The sequence below is a fragment of the Perna viridis genome, chromosome 11, assembly GCF_037379345.1.
Source record: "Perna viridis isolate PV_CMFRI_1.1 ecotype Kerala chromosome 11, ASM3737934v1, whole genome shotgun sequence".
NCBI lineage: Eukaryota > Metazoa > Mollusca > Bivalvia > Mytilida > Mytilidae > Perna > Perna viridis.
The window spans coordinates 38,748,978-38,770,770 of record NC_142455.1 but is presented as its reverse complement, the minus strand read 5'-3'; the positions used below and the strand labels follow the sequence as shown (position 1 = coordinate 38,770,770).

General features: G+C 32.4%; 1 long non-coding RNA gene across 5 annotated transcripts; it reads right to left on the bottom strand.

Annotated features, from left to right (window-relative positions):
• Nucleotides 1-957: 957 nt before the first annotated feature.
• Nucleotides 958-21,034, bottom strand: LOC148604004 (uncharacterized). Of its 5 annotated transcripts, none has more exons than XR_015916927.1 (4): nt 11,757-11,963; nt 7,906-10,803; nt 7,139-7,264; nt 958-5,186 (listed from the first exon to the last, which is right to left on the bottom strand). It is a non-coding gene; the product is annotated as an uncharacterized LOC148604004 (long non-coding RNA). The 5 variants fall into 5 exon arrangements; XR_015916925.1 differs by lacking the exon at nt 958-5,186 and adding an exon at nt 20,323-21,034 and having other exon boundaries at nt 5,203-7,264; nt 11,757-11,952; XR_015916926.1 differs by lacking the exon at nt 958-5,186 and adding an exon at nt 20,328-21,034 and having other exon boundaries at nt 5,203-7,264; nt 11,757-11,952.
• Nucleotides 21,035-21,793: the final 759 nt, after the last annotated feature.

Sequence of the window (21,793 nt, the reverse complement as noted above, 5' to 3'; positions counted from 1 at the left end):
CTGAAAATAAGCACTTTGATATACAAATCAATCGTCTCTATCTATGTGATAACACTGTTATCTATGGGTCCACGGGCCGTTTTCTATGTGTTAACAGACTGTAATGCTCAATATCAACTGTGATGGATAATTATATTCTGATATCTATGGGTTAGCAATGTTTGGCCGACTTGTCCCATAGCCGATTCATCTTGTTCCTATATGGATTCTGCAGCCGATCTAATAATTGGTCTGCTTTCCCAGATTGGGGATAATTATTCCTTGTGTTCAGCTCCATACATTCATATAATGAAAAAAGGATGTATACATGGAAAAAAATGAGAAAACACATTCAGAGACAGGTTTTCTCACACTCTAAGGGACTTAAAACAGTATTTATTGGATTTTTTACGGTAGGACGCTTACCATACCGGTGCACCTGGTCCATGCTTCCAGTTTTTTGTGGAATCCGAGTTGCTTATTTACTTTTGTCACTTTGTATGTATGATTTTAGTTACTTTATGTTCTTTGTTGTGTATGTCTGTTTTCCATGTCTGGTCTTTGTCCCTGGATTACATTCCTTTGATAACCGCTATAACCTTGGTTCCCTTGATTACTCTTTCCTAAACCGGCTGATCAATGGAAGTGTTTTGACACAACGCTGATAAGTTCTAGATTGGCGTAGATCATGTATGTTTGAGATGACGAGTTCAGAATCGAAAAATATAGGTTTAACATTTCTTTAAATTTTATCTTTAAATAAAATTGTCTGTTCTATATATACAAATTTGACATACATTCGATTGTATGAATAAACCCGATATGCATTCTTTAAGGGGCAACTAGTTATTTTTATAGTTGTAACGAATGGTATCGATAGTTTTGGTGATTGGACGAAACCTAACTATTGTGAAAAAGGTCAATATGCACTGGAGTATAATATTTTGGTAAGATTTAACTAATAGTTGAAAAACAGCAGGACGTTTTCGGTTTAATAATATTAAATTTATAGCACATATGTTCATACTAATATATCGTAATCTGGCTATTTATTGTGATTGTATAACAATTAAAAAAAAAAGTACATCATTGATGAGCATCATTCAAGTACTAATCACATTGATACTACCGGGTGTTCAGCAATATGACTTTTTAATCATAAAACAGTACATTACATGTACAAAAACTTATATTTTATACACAATTGATATTCAATAGTCAATTATTTAACAATTACGTTTTTGTTTTTTGTCTTTTTTTTTTTTTGGTAAATAGACCTCTTCATTCATTGAAGACCCATATGTGGCCTTGAACTGACATTTTTCATCTCAGTTGGGTAGTTTTGATATATTTTTTCTACGTATTCAGTGCACGGGTAGGTTTTGCTGACACACTATGATCTTATCAGCTGTAGATATGATATATACTGGTTTGTTTTTAACATTGATGTAGATATTTTTAAGAGTTTTTTTTTTTTTTTTTTTGAAAAGTTTGAAACATTTTTACCCCAAATATCAATGAGAAAACTCCCGTAATTAAGTCATTACACTAAGTAATGAAGAATTAACCACACATGTAACAATATGGGTTGTTAATTAAGTAATATCAATAATACAGTCCCGTAAAACTATCTTCTTGTAGCACATTTTTTTTTTGTTTTCGGATTAGCTCTAATTAAAGAAGAAATATCAACATTGAACAACAGTAAGACCTGCAATTTTCTTTAATGTATTCACTTATTCATTAAAAGTAATAAATTCATATATCATTTAGTAAGATTCGTTGTGTATTCGCTATGAAATTGTTCAATTTGTTTCCTATCAGTTGTCAATACGTCTAGATCGTTAGCGGTTCGTAGACATAACGTTTTGGTCCGGGCTGCAAACACCTTTGTACTTGTTCTTCGTGCGTTAAAATTTTGCTCTGAATGCGATTTACTCTTAGCACATTTTTTTAATTCGTTCAAACCATCAACTTTATATCTGACAGGTGATTGACATATATCTTTGTTTTTTGTTTATTCATTTGCAGACCGTTATAGAGTAAGAGAGCCTTTATCAAAATCGATACGATAAATACACGTAACTTCTATGATGATTTGACCTATTCCTTCAGTCTCATGGAGCTGACTTTATAGCTGATCTGATCTGAAGAAAGAATATAGTTTAACTAGATCCTTGAACATGAGTTTGCGTTATATAGGCGAAGTATTATATTTAAACAATCCTAAATTCGGGGATTTGATATATTGCATCTACCCCAAAGAGCTTGATATATAAGATACTACAGCCTTTTATCTTGACCTACGCTTTACGACAATCGTGACTTTCAATTCAGAATTGTCAACTTTCCTTTCATATGTGGCAACATCCCGTCAGCACCTGCGTATTGAGCATATCAAAACGTTTAGGTTATCTCAGAGCTTGCCGTAACCATGCAGGTTTTTTTTTAATCGCGTTAAAATTCTAATACATAAACTTCATGACAGGGCTTTATAGCTACAAGATTGAAATCGTTACTACAGAAGTTTTATGGTCGTCATCGTGAACTCGTCGACCGTTAGGTGTATCCATCTGCGCCTTGAAAACTGATTTGTTCAACGTGTCATGGTTTCCCTTTTCTCTTTCGACTACCCCGGACTTGACTTTTATGAGCAACTGGGCAGGTGTTTCTAGAAAATCAGAAGACGCTTACCCACACCGTTGCACCTGATCCATGCTCTCAGGTTTTAGTGGAGTCCGAGTTGCTCATTTGCTTTTGTTACTTTGTATATATGATTTTAGTTACTTTGTGTATGTCTGTTTTCCATGTCTGGTCTTTGTCCCTGGGTTGCATTCTTTTGATTACCGGATTACCGCTATAACAATGGAGTTTCCATTTTGTTAATATCACACTAATATTTGTGCAGCATTTAACATAATTGCGAAAATACCAATACTTTACAAACTATTTACAAACAATGAGATATGAACAAATTCATGTGATTTGTCATGGCCTTCTTTGACATTAATAACTCCTAAAGATAAATAAGGTTTATATCCTACAAAGCTTTAGGCCCAAATGCATATTTATTAATAGAATATAGGTTACTCATTCCTTTTACTTTCCAGTTTGTTGTTAGTTATGCATTTCGCCATGTTTTTTATTTCATCTTAGTATCTTGACTTTCAAATTGATCCCGTTTTGATTAAATTTATAATTGATCCTTTATCCTTAGCATTTCATTGCTTACATTTCGGATATTCTTCATTGTATTTCAACTGAAGATTTGGAAATATGTGAGTCTCTAACCAAGGGTGTTTAAGGAGACGGTTTTTTTTTTATCTTAATATAATAACAATTCAGAAGGAATAATTCTTCATCAATGCAAATAATTAAATTTATTGAAAAGATAATATTTCGTTGGTCAAAGTGCAAATAACACTTTATAGATTCTCCACGTCCTTTCAATTCAATTCAATTGTTTCAGTTCAACTTATATATGAAAACGTTCGGTCTGCACATTGCATTTGTTAATGTTTCACAATGCCCTTAACATTGATTGAATGTTCATTTATTCATCTTTTTTTTTTCTATGTGTAATGTAAGTCATTTAAGTACAAATCACAATGATACTCCCGGACGTTCATCTATATGACATTTTAACCAACACAAAAACGGTACATTACATGTACAATAACTCTGGCACTAAACGCTTTAGATCAGAGCCTCAAAGATTTTTAAATCTTCAGTTTATTGCACTAAATGTAGGTAAACGATTGGTAAGCATAAAAGGTCTATCTTAACAGTCCAAAGCAGAACAAATGATATAAAAGTCAAGAGACAAATAATGAGATATTCATATAGGAAGTAATATACTGCAACGTGCAGACATCACTCTAAATTGAATGAGGATTTTCTGCCCCGTTTACAATAATATTGGAACACAATGGGAGCGTTTTTAAGGAGTAGTTCATGTTCAGGGCGACCTTGACAAATTACTTAAATTTGTTCTTGTAGTGGAAAAAGCCACACTTCAACTGTCGTAAAATTATTGGGTCGGCTATAAATGTTGTAAAGAAGTGATATTCACGAGATTACGTAAGCCTGATTTTTAGATGTTTAGTGTAGCCCATCACATTCGTGTACCATCAGAAAGATGAAAATTCCCGGCAAAAGGGCAAACTGGATGTAATCATTAGAGAATGGTAAATCGATTGTATCAACCGTCTTTCTACATATACACAATAACCTATGGCGATACTCCGTCAATTTCAGTATTTGTTTGTGACAATTGATACAATAAATACATCGAAGGACACACTAAACTTATAAAATCATTTCTCATTGTGATCAAACTCTTTATATAAAATTATTATGGAACTGTTGTGTCGGTTTTAAAGACTGTTCCTTACCTCCGTATAACTGACCAAATCTGATGATTGCCCCCACTTTTTTATATCGTCTAGGTTGTTTTATGTTGTTTGGTTTTGCCGGTTTTATTTTTTGTTATTGATAATTTGTTTGTTGTTTCTGTGGTTTTTGGTTTGTTAGTTTAAGGTTTATTTTTTTTTGTTCTGTAATGGTTTTGTTGAGTTTGTTTAATTTAAGATATTCTGTGTATATTATTCTCAGTTTTTAGTCTGAAAACGCAGAATACAGTGAATGCGTAAAAGAGAGAACAACTCCATGGGGAGGGATAAATGTCAGCTCAAAGCCATCTATTCGTCTTTAGTGAATGAGGAGCAAACTTTCGAACCATGGGTTATATTGCAGCTAGCCCAAAACAATAATATACATGGGTAGAGCAAACGGTTGCCCCTATCGACTCCAGCAACATAAAAGTAAACTGACAGTGAAAACGAAGCAATATGTACAGTGGCCCTGAAATTCCTGACTTGGGGCAGGCTCAATAAATGCGGCGGGCTTAAAGTACTTAAGCATGATCACAATCCTCCCAATTTCACGCATTCATGACTTTAACGTGATATTCTACAATTACATTTAGCTCTTTGCAACGGGAAAAATAAATATCCAGAAAAAAAATAAGTATTAACTAAAATAAGCCTAACTGAGGGGAAGAACCAATAGTAAAACCATGGGAACATTGAAGTTAGTAATCGTGGTTTCCCCGATTTCTGCTTAGAAAAAAAACATTGTTTGACTTTATTCATAAAAGCTGCATTATTCCGATGACTGCAAAACATCTAGAAATGTCGTCTTTATATCTGCAAATAAAAAACAAAAACACTTGAGATATGAAATCCATTTAATAATTGGTTCAAACATATACAGGTAATTGTAATTGGTAAAAATATGCATGTATTTAAAAATTGCTTGTATTATCAGTTCTTTTATTTAAACAAAGAAGGTGGAAAATAATCAAAGTTACAATACCAACTTCTTAATATTATTTCTTCTACGCGATGTACTCATATCGTAATATATTTGAGACAACTTTCAAGACGGTTGTGGGAATATTTAGAGCTTTTTTTTTGGTATGATACATATTAACTCGATACAAATATACGATCAAAATGTCATTTCAACGTTTATTATATCTTAAAAGACTCATGTCATACAATCATGTATATTTCGAAGTGTGAAGTCACCTTTCTGGAAATATTTTGCAGTTTCTTTGATTAGGGTGAAGTTACGTATTATCATTTTATTAATTTAATTCAGCAGAAATAACTGTCATCAGTGTGTGAAATCCGTCATATAACTTGCATGCATAACTTCAATGTTTGCAACTGATATATGGTTGAAACTTTTAATTCAAATTTGAGGTAATTGTTCATTCACAAGTACATCACTTCTAGAGATTATACACTTAAATAACTTTTCAGCACTTGTGAGAAAAAGGGTAAGAACAAAATTGCTCAACTGATCAATTCTAGGCAAACGGATATATGTTTAACATATGGCAATATCTAAGAAAAAACTTCAATTGCCCTGATTTGGTACAGTCATTTCTGATTAAAATCGTGGGCTGAACCATATGTGTTGCGGGCTTAACCTCCCCACTAAGTTGTTTCCTTGTAAATTGCAATACAAAATGGCAAATTGCCATGGCAAATTTGGTAAATTCAGCAATGGAATCAGCACGGAAGATATATTGATGATATTGCTAATATGAATACATATATCTCCTTGTCAGGTAAGAATATTTCACAATAAGATTTTGAAATCAGAGAAATATAACTTTTTTTCAGGAAATGTGTGAGTTGTATTTTATTTCTATAAACTTTTTTAAATGCCTGACCCTCAAGCAAACAATAGCTAAATAAAAAGAATAGTTGCTTCTATTTCTGGTATATTTTAACAACACCAAATTCAGGGTATATCACTGCAAATAAAAAAGATATCAAAATCGTCTCTTGTGTCATATATTTTAGAACTGAAATGTTAACTGTCGTCAAATTTGAAGTTAAGGTCTAAACAAACGACGCAGAGAAATTGACTGTTCTACTTTCCTATAATGCATGGGACAAACACATTAATAAAACATCAAGTACAAGAAACAAACTGCCTAAAATGAAGTTGAGTTTAAATCGTATCAAACAATATGGCATAAATCTTAAACTTTCTTATACTTTATTCAGCCAATAACAATTTTTTAAGCTGAAATCAAAATATACAGCTTTGTCAAATAAGGGCTGGGGTCACTCTGTCTAAAAATGCTTCTAACATATATTTTGCGATGGAATATTTAACAATAATGAGCAACGTAAACAATGAAACTATGGCATCAAACAGAAATTTGACGTTGTTCAGGTTGTAAGATATCGATTCCGTAAACCGGTAGAAAGATTCTAAAGAAAAGAAATATTAAGACCATTTACTGGAAGGAGTAACGCAAAGTTTACATATAACGGACAACGACAATGAACAAACAAAACATTCCAAATGAAATATTGCGATGTTATGTATGGTTACTATCTAAACAAAAACATCAAACATAAAGATCGTATTGTCTTGGTCTTAAAATACTACGAATGATAAAATATAATTATCTTAATATTTAAAAACAATAAGTCTCATCTTAACTGTAAAAATGTACATGAGATATTAATCAATAGTCTGGCGTAAATAAAATGATTGTAATCTAGGGACAAAGACCAGACATGGAAAACAGACAGACACAACGAAAACATTATATAACGAAAATAATACATACAAAGTAACAAAAGTAAATGGGCAACTCGGACTTCATACATAAAAACTGGAAGCATGCACCAGGTGCACCGGTATGGTAAGCGTCCTCTGCTTTTTAGTAACACCCACCGCTCATAAAAAGTCAAGTCTACAGTAGACAAAAGAGGAAGCAAAACTGTAACAAGTTGAATAAATCATTGTTCGTGGTGTAGATGGATACACTTATTAAATGTCAACATATTTACAAAATGATGATCATGGTGTCATCCAGATCTAAAATTATATTTTAAGATATGAAATTCAAATAAAAAAGTGCAAAATAGATAAAGCCCACGTGGTTGATATATCCGCAAAAAGTTTAAAAGGTAAAAGGTCAAACTTAAACCGAGTTGTTATACAGAAAGTTACCATGTAATTACATCCAGGTCCTAAATTTTACGCCATACAAAGTTTTAAACGTAAATTAGATAATGATAGGGTTTTATGTGCTTTTTTTTTACAATCTTACAATCCAATATAAAGCAAGTTGCCTAATATTACATCAAATCAAATAAATATCTCCCGAAACAAAACAAGTTGATATCGACAAAGGATAAGTTAAAGAAAAGGCTTATGAAATTGCGAACTTTTAACTGTAAGCTCTTAGTTTAAATAGAAATTTGTCTCCAACCATGTCTTAAATTGTTGCCAAGAATTAAATAAATATTCAGAAATATATGTTGCAATAATAGCCGCATGTTGTTAGTACAAAAATAAAGAACGAATATGATACTTTTTTGTAAGGCTTACCTTAGCATTGTTAAGATGGTAAACATTTATATTTCTCTACCATCTTCATTGTGATATTGATCGAGTAATAACACGTGACACATGCAAAACAAAAATGCAGTATACGATAGTTTCTGCTGGACAGCTTCGAGGCACACACATTAAATCTTTCTCAATTGATGAATTACTAAATTAAACTTCTTGTCCACACATTCAACATTGCGCTTTCTGGCTTCACCTCCGTAAGGGATTTCATGAATGCGTATTCATTTAGGCCCATCACGATGTAGAAGGAATTACTAAACCCGCTTCGAACACAATAACACTTTTTTTTTTCATTTTTGTGGATTTTGTTTTATTCTACACTTTTACTATTAACAGCGCTGTCGTTATTTTCGGTCGCGTGTCTTCTTGTCATATTTGTTTTCCCTAATAAATGACAAATCTGCAATAAAGATATATTTATGACATATTCGAAATCGAATAAGAGCAAAGCACTCCATAACATAGACTAATTTCGTACATACTATATACAGTTGGCACATTTCTTACCACTCTTCGATTCTGTGAGAGTTTGCTCTCATTGAAAAGTTCTAAACAGTCAGAAACTGTTTTACATCGCGACACACCTTGCCAGAATATGTCGGGGGTTTAAATAAACTATGTCGTAATCTGTCATGGGTCTTGGAACTCTCTAATTAGAAACTGTTATGTTTGACATCAATCTGTCAATCTGTATAACATCACCTAGCCAGTAATATTCAACTTCTAAATTGCGTTGATTAGAATAGTTTCTGACATATTTTCAAAGGGTATGGTGAGAAGGAAGCTTTGTTATATTTTAACTTATTCTAGTTAGCTGATACCCTATTTTTCAATTAATGTACAACATCCAGTACTAACAGACAATATTGGTACGACCCTTGCCATATCTACCGTACCAGGCGCTATGTCACTTGAAAGTGTTTGCACTCATATATTTGCAAAAAAAATGTCAAATTAAAATAATTCTGACTGGAATATATATTTGTCACAGTCATCCAAATGATAGTGATATTTAAAACAAATACATTGTATACAACAATTTAAGATCCTTATTGAAATCATAAGTGCTCGCACTCAAAGATTCTGCAAAAACATGTCAATTATTATAATTGTTATTGCAGTATATAAGTGTCAGTCACCTATACAAAAGGTACAATAAAACATTGACATTTTATCCAATGAGCTTCGACTTATGGAAATTACAAATGTTTTGCATGAAAATGTCGAATGTATAGTAATTTGGACTGAAGTATATGTGTCACACGCAACCAAATGAAAATAAGATTGACATTTCATACAATAATTGTATACTCTTATTAAAATTTAAAGTGTTTAGCCTCATATGTTTTATATATGTAAGAGCTTTATCGGGAATAAAAGTGTTCAAACTCGTACAATTTGCAAGAAAAAAGTGTAATTTGTAAAGAATTATGACTGAAATGTATGTGTCGCAGTCATGAGCACCCACATGATAGTGAAATACAAAAAAAAAAAACATTATATTCAATTCTTTTAGACGTAATGGAAATTGTAAGTGCTTGCACTCATGCATTTTACAAGAAAATGCCATTCTTATAGAGTTTTCACTGAAATATATGTGTTGTAGTCACCCACATATTAGTTAAACTTAAAACAAAGTAACATTTTATTAAATAATTGTAGACCCTTATGAAAATTAAAAGTGCTCGTACACATACATTTTGCAAACATATGTATTTTTAGAATTTTGACTGTCACAAATATGTTCCAATTATCAGCATGATACTTACATTGAACACTTTTACAATGAGATAAGACCCTTTTGAAAATTGAAAAGTGCTCACACCCATACATTTTGCAAGAAAATGTCATATCTAAAGTATTTTGACTAGAATATATATGTCATAGTCACCCACATGATAGCTATATCAAACCATCAGACAACAGGTCGAAATAATTCAATATTAATTTTAATGATTTATTGCTTTTAAGTATTAAAATAGTCCAAATTACATCAGACAGAAAAATTCAACTATTTAGTACTGTGTCCACAATTTGTTAACCAGACTTCCTGTTCTAACATAGACTGAACTAGTATCAATAACTGTCCAGTGGTATGACAGTTTAGAACAGCTTTTCGTTTTTCTTTGTCGTGACCCAGGAGAGTTTCTGTCAGGATCGGTCAGACTCTGTAAGGAATTTTGTTCTATTTGCTGTCATGAACCTTTTTTTTTTTGTCTGACAGATTGTGACAGATTTCAAGAGTAGGTAGAAGGGATCGCTATTGTATATTTGTCAATCATGATTTATCTTTAACAGCCGAATAACTTATAATTATTAATAATATGTTTATATATGACTCTAAACCTATCAGAGAAACAATTTCTCTGGTTAATGGGTGATTATTGACTGATCTGTGATAGATCAAAAACTAGTGCCAGATTTCGTTTGCAGAATGTCGGTAACTCTTTTTTTTTATTTTAAATTTCTTTGAGACGAATGAAAAGAAGGAATTATAAATTCTAAAAACTCGTTCTTCAATTTCAAATAGAATAAATTATACTACAAAAGTGTTTATCCAATCCAAGCCGGCCTTTCAACTACATTGGGATGAATAAATTTCTGTTTGAGTTTCCCACCATTTAATATTTTCTTAGTTTTCAATGCATTTCATATATGCCGCCGCTATTTTTACAGAAACTGTTTGACAATTGAACAAATGATCTGAAACTATTAACTTATAAATAATTGATCGTAAACTTAGTTGCATAGATCGGTCTTGGTACTATATATGACGATTGTGTATGAGTGCATTAACAACTGTAATAAAACTGTTTAATTAGCAATAACTTATCTTTAATAAGTTCCAAATTTCCTGTTCCTCAACCAACCAATCTAAAAATAAAAGTTATTCACAGTGTAAATACGTTTTTTGTTTCTTAGAATATTCTTAAAAAATATTTCACTCCACAACGGTATTGATTAAGTACTTTAACTACTTCGATAGATAACCGATCATTTATATATTTTTCCTTTAAAAGGCACCTAGTTGAACAGTGTTCAAATATGTTTTTTAATATGAAACATGTAAAACATATTTGGAAGTCTATACTTCAGCATTCACATTTACATTTCTAAATTAACTATCAAATATACTGCATTCTTTAATAATAATTAAAAAAAACACACATGACGAAAACAATTAATAGTTATTTTAAATACTTCTATTTTCTTAACAATATGCAATATGCTCATTTTCTTTTGAAACATACTGTTCACAATCGATATTGTTTACAGTTTACAGTATTGGCGCATTAAAAATACTTCAAATGACTAATTCTTTAATGTTTTTGATAGGATTATCTTTGATCTCCTTGCATGAATTTAATTATTAACAGCTCTACAATTTTCAAAAAGATCGATAACCAGGTATTGCAACAGTTTTGTTTTAAATATGTTTGATTCTTTAATAACCAAAATATCAGGAATGCCGAAGAAGGCCTAGATGTAACGAATGTGCGGAAATTTCTCTGTGCACTAGTTAAATCTTAATTCGTTGTTGGCACGAATGATCATATTCTGGTAATTAACGATAACCAATTATTATCATATTAATCGTTGCTATTTTCAACATGAATTTAAAATTGGGTGAGCGGCAGATTGATATTTGTGACATGTTGACGTGAGAAAGTGCGAGTATAAAATTAACGAATTAATTACACAGTGTGAATTTTAGATTTTGTTTTTCACTAGGAACATTCTGCAAATCACAACAACCTATATAATAAAACAGATAACTTCAACATCCAGTCGTGTAATAAAATATGTTAATCAAATAGTATACTTACTACATCAGCGTGGAAGTTATGATGGTAAGTGTAGGTCTAGTAATATTTTCCTGTTATCCGCTTAATTGAATATGGTCCTTTTAAGATTGAACCTCTGTTAGTTAGGCGTATTGGATTTTTCCTTGACCAATCATACTGTTGCCACGCCTACATAACCTCTACCAAGTAACGACCGATTAAAGTTCATTTCTTTGATCTAAAAGTAAAAAAAAAATGAAATGAGCATTTTGTCGTTAAATGGTCCTGTATATTGTTTCAAACACAGGACCTAACTATACTACACATTTAAATATGTTTGTAATGTGTATTATCAGCCATGCATTTAATACAAATCACACTGATATAATAAAGTTTCCCGTAAAAAGTTAATAATTGTTTCCTCAGACACAGCTTACAAAGTGTTACTTTACGTCTGCGTTTTATTTTCTGTTTGCATGGAATTCCATTGTTCATCTATTGATTATTCAACAGTTAATCTAAATAACGTGTTGTTTGAAATGTTAATAATACAGACTAAATTGCAATACTGTGAACATGATTTTGTTTATAAATGTTTTTTTCAATTTATAGCTAGACTTTATATCACAATAGTTGTGTAAAACGTTCATGATGCTAAATATACTTATAGATTATATTTGATAAATAAATTACTATTCTTTTCAATAAAAAAGTGTTTTTCATTGGAAATAACCACTAATCATCTCTTGGTAACTAATTATTACATACAAGGTAAGAAATTTAAACATATAGCAAGATATTGGTTGTTTTTAAACCATGACTCAAAGCCAAGGTGCAGTGCAGTCTAAAACCTTTCAAAAACAATATAAAAACTTATCATATTGAAGGCAGTATTCTCAAAGTGGAACTTTGTTGTGTCACGTAATTCGTTTTAAGAAGAATTACATTACGTACTGTAGTTGTTAATTACATTATTGATAGTTAATATATATGTAAACAAGTTATAGTTTGTGACACTCATTTGAAATAATATAACCAGAACATTACTGATAACATATTTTATACCAAATAGACATAAATATGTTCTTTTGAGTACGTTTTAAATGAAATGATGAAATTTGTGCCACCCACGTTACAATCGCGGTATATGTTAGATATATTTCAGACTGTTAGATTAAATAATACAGAAACAAGCTTAAGACACGCTAGAGAGATAATGTATAAGCAGACGCTAAACGACAGTTTAGAACAAATCCACCATCAGATAGACTCAGAAGTAATGATAAAGAGATACGTTATAAAAAACGTTTGATAGCCAATGTTTATTATCAGAGGTAGACGTAGAAAACAATAGCAGTGATAAGACCTACACTGCTGTCACTCTTTCCAAAGAAGAGATTGTGGAAAACCATAAATATGTGCTATCCTCTTTTGGTCTCTCTACCAAGGACGATGATTGTGATTTACCGTCTATGTACTGGATTCCTAAACTTCACAAGAATCCATACACACAACGTTTCATAGCTGGATCTGCAAAATGTACCACCAAACCTCTTTCAAAACTTTTAACTTCTATACTCACAACTGTCTAAGAGGGTCTACAGTCCTACCACAACACTTGTTACTCCCGTAGTGGTATTAATTCAATGTGGATCCTGAAAAATTCAGACGATCTTTTGGAGACAATCAGTTTAAGACTATTATCTGAATAAAATAGCATTAAAACCTATGATTTTTCAAAACTGTATACTTCTATTCCCCATACTCAGTTAAAATCCCGACTTAAACACATTATATATCCTTTTTTTTTTTGTTTTTTTTTTGTTTTTAAAAAAAGATGGTACACCTAGATACAAATATATAGTTCTTGGTAGAGATTCCTCATATTTTGTAAGAAATAATTCCAAATCGTCTTCCAAATATACAGAGAAAGATGTTTACAATCTGGTAGCAACATAACAATGTTCCAGAAGACAATTTATTAGAGTTTTAGCGATACAAAACGTCTGCGTAGCTTCGACCAACTCTGGCATAACGTATGAGTTGTGATATGAACACTCCATACGCAGGAGCTGAAGGGATGTTGCCACAGATGCAAGGAAAGTTGACAATTCTGAATGAAAAGTCATCACGTTTGTCGTAAAGTTTGGTCAATAGTTTTCCTTTACCATCAATTTCTAAGTGTAGGTCAAGATATGAGGCTTTAGAATTTAGAATTAGAATCAATACACAAACAAAGAAAAATAATTCATTTTACTATAAATTGTTTGTAGACTGTTCCTCTTCTGTCTGGTGGAGGCAGCCCTCCCAAACTTGCTTTTATACGGAAATACAGTTTACTTTAGATAGATATTTTTGTGCAGATATTGCATAAACATAGAGAAATGTTTCGGGAACTTTGCTAATCCAAACATTGAGAAAACCTCAACACGAAGTGAAGTAAAAATATATTTTGCTCTGATATAAGCATTTCCTTACTTTTGCCTTTATGGGAAAATCCATTAATCACATATAGAAATAAAACCCTTAAACTAAATGCCCATAGACTTTGAGTGACAAGGAACAAATGTATTTTTGTTTTTGATTTGTGCATATATGATTTTTAACTTCATTGATACGATTTTGAGGGGAGGGGGCGGTGTGGGTAAATATAGAAAGTGCAGAGTGATTTTTTTCTGATTTTATCATTTAATTATATTATTCCAGCAAATTTTGATGTTTGCCACGTCATCATGTCACTGATATCTTTATATTTGTATTTTTTTTTTTCTGGACAACGAAATAAACCAGATATTCTTAATGTATGAAACACAGCCCATCAGCCAATATTGTGGTTATTAGCAAAACAGAAATAACTCTATAAAAAAAGCCAGAGTTCAAGTTTTCTCCTTTTCCTTTTTTCAACATTCGAATATAGAATTGGAAATTATCATAGAAAACATCCAAATGGTGTTTTTTACAAATGAAGTATTTTAAAGTTCTAACAAATCATTAAGCATCTTTCGAGGAAGGATTGTGAGGGGGGTTCGGGAAGGACCAAGAACTCATTTCAACATTAATTTCTCTATTCTCCAATGGAGTTGGAAATGGTCGCAATCGACTCGAGAGGGGTCAGAGATCGTATTTCAACATTAATTTCCTTATTCGCCATTTTAGGTCGCACAGAGTTGGAAATGATCGCAATCGATTCGGGAGAAGTCAGACTCTAATTTTAACATTAATTTCTTTTTTTCAATATTCATTTCCTGTTTTTTTTTGCCCTTCTTGGTCGACATAGTTGGGAAAGGTCGCAATCGACTTCTGAGGAGTCGAAGATATTATGTTAACATTCATTTCCTTTTTTCGCCATATTATGTCAGACAGAGTTGAAATGATCGCAATGTACTCGAAAGGGGTCAGATATATTATTCATTTCTTTTTTCAACATTCGTTTTCTTATTCGCCTAATACGGTCGGATAGAGTTGGGAGTGACACGGGAGGGGTAAAAGATCTCATTTCAACATTCATTTCCTTTTACAACATTCATTTCTGTATTCAACAGTTTAGTCGTACATAATAAAAAATTGTCTAAGATTTCATTTCATTTTTCAACATTTAATGTCATTTCCCTTTGCATGTATGTAGTCATTGGGTTTAGCTAACCATGCACTACCCTTCCTTGTTAAATGCCATAACCTCTGAAAATACTATGCGTGACTAACAGTATGGCTTATTTGTATTTATTATTATTATTATTATTATTATTATTATTATTTTTTTTTTTTTTTTTTTTTTTTTCACAATTTTTACTTTTGGAGTCATTTCTTTCGAGGACTTGTTACAAGTTGTCATAATCAATTAAAAATTGTTCAAAGTCTTTAAATGTTTAAATGAGTCCTTGGTCCCTCCCGAACCCTTCTCACAATCCTTCAACAAAAATGTTCATGATTTGTTAGCACTTCAAATGTTTAAAATAGGTCCTAGTTCAATGAATCTTTAAATAATTTCATTAATTTAAGAAAGATATTTCCGCCACATCGACTTGCCTACAAACTTGTAATTAAACTTGTATAGACAATTAATGTACATGATAAATCATTTATACTGATGAATGAACTTCAAGCCACTACATGTTATATTTAGTTCGAGCAAAAATAAATGCGACATCAATGGTCAACCCGTGGTAATTTATGATAAACTGGAGTTTCCGTGATTTACTTCTTGAAAATACCACCATTAGCTGCAGACAATATATGTTATATTACTTTTATACTGAATATTATCAAGTTTGTGTTTGAATAACATCTAAAAAATGACTGGTCATACCTCCGAAAATTACAATTTAAGCTCACTATCACTTTTTGCTTTCTGGTAAAAAAACAATAAATAAGGTCATGGAAACGTTATATTTCGGGGACAAATTCGTTAAAAAGTAATAAAAGGAACCAATAAAACCAGAAACACGTTTTATAGGGACACATATCAGGCATTCAAAACAGACACACACAACAAGAACCATAAAATAACCAAAATAATACGTACAAAACAAAAACAAAAACAAATGAACTAATCGGATTCCACGAAACACTGGGAGCATATACCAGGTATAAACAGCAGTATAAAAAGTATAAAAAAAAAATCATTAACGATGATAATTCTTCAGAATCAAACTAAAAAAAAATATAAGAAAACAAAAACCACTTGGATAAACAATATCTGCTGCTGGATCCAACAAAGTATATAAAGTAACTAAAATAATACATACAGGTAACAACAGAAAATGAGTTTTTCGGTAGCATGGACCAGGTGCGTGGGAAAGATAATTATCCTCTGTCTTTCTAGAAACATTAACTGAGTTGTTCATCAAAAGTGGAAGACGAAAAAGGAAAGGCTTGGAAATCAAAGGTGTCAGATTTTCACCAAATTTGGTATATGAGCCAATAATATTGCTCAATTAAAAAAAAATGATATGAATTTTCTTGGCATTTATTCGGTTGCTATGTAAACCGTTGAACTTAGATTTATTTGCTAAAGTGTTTATCAGTGGTAACTGTACCAGATGCAGGAACTTGTTCTCATAAAACATCTAAGTTGATTCATTTGCTGTTCTCAGGTTTTGTAAAAGTTAGCATAGTACTTCTTTTTTGTAAGACTAAACAAGATTAAATGTGTGTGTCGTATTCTTAAATAAGGGATTATAAGATACTAGAAAGAGTAATCAGAGGAACCAAGGATATAGCGGTACTAAAAAGAACGGAATCCAGGGACAAAGACCAGACATGGAAAACAGACATACACAACAAAGAACATAAAGTAACTAAAATCATGCATACAAATTAACAAAAGCAAATGAGCATCTCGGACTACACTAAAACCTGGGAGCATGGACCAGGTGCACCGATAGGGTAGGCGTCCTTTGCTTTTCCTGCCGAGTTGTTCATAATAAATAAAGTCCGGGGCAGACGAAAGAGGAAGGGAAAACTACGATGCATTCAACAAATCAGTTTTCATGGCGTAGATTGATACATCGTTGCGATCCACGAGTTCATGATGACTTCAATCTTGTAGCAACATAACTATGTTCCAGAAGTCCTTATGATAGAATTCTAGCGAGATACAAAATAATTTGCGTAGTTTCGGCAAGCTCTGGATAGACATTTTTAATGTTTGTAACAAAGTGAAAATTTGATCTGTTTTTGGTTTATTTCAAAATATGGACCATATACATCAAAATTTAATCTATAATTTAAAAAAATACAAATAGTATATTCCTGAAATTAAGAAAAATATACTTTGAAATAGTAACCATGGCATTTTTTTTTAAATGACCAATAAAATTTCAATACAATATTTTTGATATTTAATGTAATATGAACACTTAAAGTTACAAAATGTCTAATAACTTAATGTTTTTTCTTAAATAGATTAGAATGCAACTATAGTGGTTTAGTATATGTCGGAGAAACGCAAGAACGATTAAACAAAAGAATGTGCGATCATCGTTCGTGAATTAACACCACCAAATTCCAGACAGTTTATCAACACTTTAATCAACAAGATCATTCAATCCTCTCTATGAAAGTTCGTATTTTAGAAAAAAAATACCATCTTACAAACAGTCCCGTTCTAAGTAAAAACTATCGTAAGGAAAGAGAGGAATACTGGATAAGCAGACTAGGTACTGCAATACCTTACAGACGCAATGACAACGTCAAAAGAATAGGAAACCTTTCCAGCCAATATAAAAATAACATAAATGTGATGAATTTATTTGACAAAAATCCAAGACAGGAAAGGAGTCTTGGTCATCGCCACTATACGTCACCTAAGTTACACGGTGTCTCCATGGATGGTCTCCTTCCTTTCATACAAAAACCTCTTGGACTTTATCACGTTAGAACCAAACTTTATTCTATGCCTTTCACTCTAATACACTCCTTTGACAAAACAAGTCTTGACACTCCTGTTTCTGACCACACCTCATCATTATACAGACCTGTTGCCATCATTTTGGATATTTGTTTCTACAGACACTTTAAACCAGTTTGTGTGAAAAATCAGGATGAAGAAAAACGATCATTTCTTCCACTACCGTTTGTCAACAAAGGTATAGATGCAATTGATTTGGATAACATCCTCCATCACAAAGACATCACAAACAAATTCCCTCATATTTCAAAGACAAATCCATACCAATTATTTCATAATTTCATAAAGACCAGACATGGAAAACAGACATACACAACAAAGAACATAAAGTAACTAAAATCATACGTACAAAGTATCAAAAGTAAATGAGCATCTCGGACTCCACTCAAAACTGGGAGCATGGACAAGGTGCACCAGTAGGGTAAGCGTCCTCTGCTTTTCTAGAAACATCCGCCGAGCTGCTCATAAAAAGTCAAGTCCGGGGTAGACAAACGAGGAAAGGAAAACTATGACCCGTTTAATAAATCAGTTTTCATGGTGCTGATTGATACACCATAACGATCCACGAGTTCATGATGACGACCATAAAACGTATGTAGTGATGACTTCAATATTATAGCAACATAACCCTGTTGTAAGAGTTCTAGCGCGAGACAAAAAGTCTGCGTAGTTTGGCAAGCTCTAGCATAACTTATGAGTTTTGATATGAACACTCCATACGCAGGAGCCGAAGGGATGTTGCCACAGATGAAAGGAAATTTGACAATTCTGAATGAAAAGTCATCACGATTTTCGTAAAGTTTGGTCAATGGTTTTCCTTTACCATCGATTTCGATGTGTAAGTCAAGATATGAGGCTGACTTCATAGTGTCTGTAGTATCCGGTTTCTGGTTTGTCTACCCAGACTTGATTTTTTGTGAATAACTCGTCAGGTGTTTCTAGAAAAGCAGAGGACCTTGCCCTACCGGTGCACCTGGTCCATGCTCCCAGTTTTTAGTGGAGGCCGATTTGGTCATTTGCTTATGTTACTTCGTATGTATGATTTTAGTTACTTTATTGTATTTGTGTGTATGTCTGTTTTCCATGCCTGGTCCTTGTCCCTGGATTGCATTCTTTTGATTACCTATAACCTTGGTTCCCCTTATTACTCTTTCAGAATATTGACTGAAAACAGAAAACAAAAACAAAAAACAAGAACCTTAATAAAAAAACGTTATTGTTCACCTTACAGGGCATTAACTATAATAAGAAGTCATTGGTCAGCTTTGATCCAATGTAGAGATCTTCAAATTGAAAAACGAAAGCCCAAATAATTTTCCAATAGTTTGTGAGATTTAAGTAGAAATTGGTGACTCTACCATAGTGGTATAGGAAGAATATTAATTTAACAATACAACAGTGTTAGCAAAGACAGCACCAACTATCGAGTGCATTAAAATATATCAATAAAGATTCTTGTCTTCTACATGTATATCTTGAGTCCTTCAGTATTAGTTTATCATTTTGGAAAATGTAGTATATGAAATTAAAGAGGAGTAATTTTCCCTAAAATGTATCATCGTACCTTATGTCATAAAGTTTGTCTTAAAACATTCATAGATAGTGAAAAAAAATCTTGTAATACCATCTTAAACCAAATTGTATTATGCCAATATTTGTGAGACATTCATATGGTAATTTCTAAATAAATAACTTACTTAGAATGTAAAAACGTTCAAATTACTTGGTTTCAAATTAATCATAATAAATATAAATTCATGTTTTATAATTTCTATGAAAATAATGGCAGGATTTCTTTTTCATAATTTTATCATTGTCCAAGTTGAAGACTGTCCTCCCTTTTTGAAGATTGATTGCATGGCCGTTACTAAGGGCTTAAGTTAGAGGAGGCGCCAATTTCCCTCCTCATCCGATGTTTTATTATTGCTATGGCATAAAATTCTTGAATTGATGTAAGAGTAATCAAGGGATCCAAGGTTAGAGCGGTAATCAAACAATGTAATCCAAGAATGTAAATATCTTGAAAGATAAATTACAAAACTGTATGATTTTTTTTTTTAAATTTAATATATGTATGACACTATTCCACATTTTCTTTCTCTATTCTAATTTTTTGCATTATTGACCAGAGTGTCCTTTACAAAATACACGCAATTTTAATAATCTGATATATTTGAAAAATAACAAAAATATTCATACTTTACTTTAATTGTTATATTTTGCTCCGAATGAAAGGTGGTTGTCCTACTACCGCCCTTATGGCTATTGAGCTTTATTGATTCCACAGTGTTCCATACATGTTTGCACTGATGTGTTTGGCTGTAGCTTGGACCACATCATACATTTGGATATAAAAGACCACTCAATTCGACCAGTACAGACCTAGGAAATACCAATTGAAATATCGGGGGACGATATTTTTCCACTTATCCCCAAAGCCCGATGTAATGCCTAAATGTCCTCCGGAACACCAATATAAGCCTTAAAACTGGCCCTTGGTTTGCATCTAAAAAAATGTTTGTCTATATTTTTTTTATTTTATCCATTGTATTGTCAAGCAATCCAAAGATTTTAAAGTCTCTACGGCACTTTGCAGTGAGTAATTAATGTAACCGATGTTCTTGCACGAAATCCAACCATCGATTGGAATTTAGTGTTATCCAGTACTACTCAGGCCTAAGAGGTATTTGGTCATATCCCATCTTTTTAGCACTGCCACAGCCTGTAAGTACCTGTCCGAGGTTGTCATTTCGGTGAACATTGAGCATAGCTTAGCCACACAGTCGATTCTCTGTCATTGCGGCCCTGTATCATGTCTTCAAACATCTTAGAAATATTTTTATAGAAAATAGACAATTTTATTTCCTCAAACACATTTAAGGCATGAACAAAAAACATTACAATGGAATATACATTACATATAAACAAAACTTATGACCATGGTGACAATCTTGTCAAAATATATTAATCTATAGTTTAAACTTTGAAGTTATATATCAATATAATATCTGTTTAATTAAATTGACCTTTAGTTATTTTTATTATTTCTATAGAACTACTGTTTAATAGGACACAATGTATGGTAGTAGGGGACAGTTCATCTAAGTGTTATTATGTTCTAACATCATTGGGAACTTTTTTAGATCCTTCTATACTTATATGATCTTTCCTGTATTCATCCTCTATCCTACATAATAACACATGAATAGACTGTCCCGTACTACCATATATCGTTACAAAGTTACAACCCTAGATTAATCATACGAGGAGGAACGACCCGGCCCGCGAAAGCTGTAGTTTTATATAGCCTGGCTGGCCGAGTGGTCTAGGGTGCTGGACTTAGTGCAGACGGTGTTGCCAAAGATGTCACAGCGGTTCGAGTCTCGCGGAGGGAACGACCAACAATTTACTTCGCAAATTTGACAGTTCTAAAATCGTTGGAAATTTTACAGACCATTCTATAAGTTTCTATTATTTTTTTTCTGTATCAATGTGATCATTCCTTCCGCGGGACTTGAACTCGTACCACTGTGACATCTATGGCAACACCGCCTCGAAACCCAGCCCATGTACCTTACTGTACAGTCCTTGAACCGATCCGCGCAACAATTTAACGGATCGATGACCACGGTTGACTGATTGATCGTTGACGGATCAATGACCGGTGACC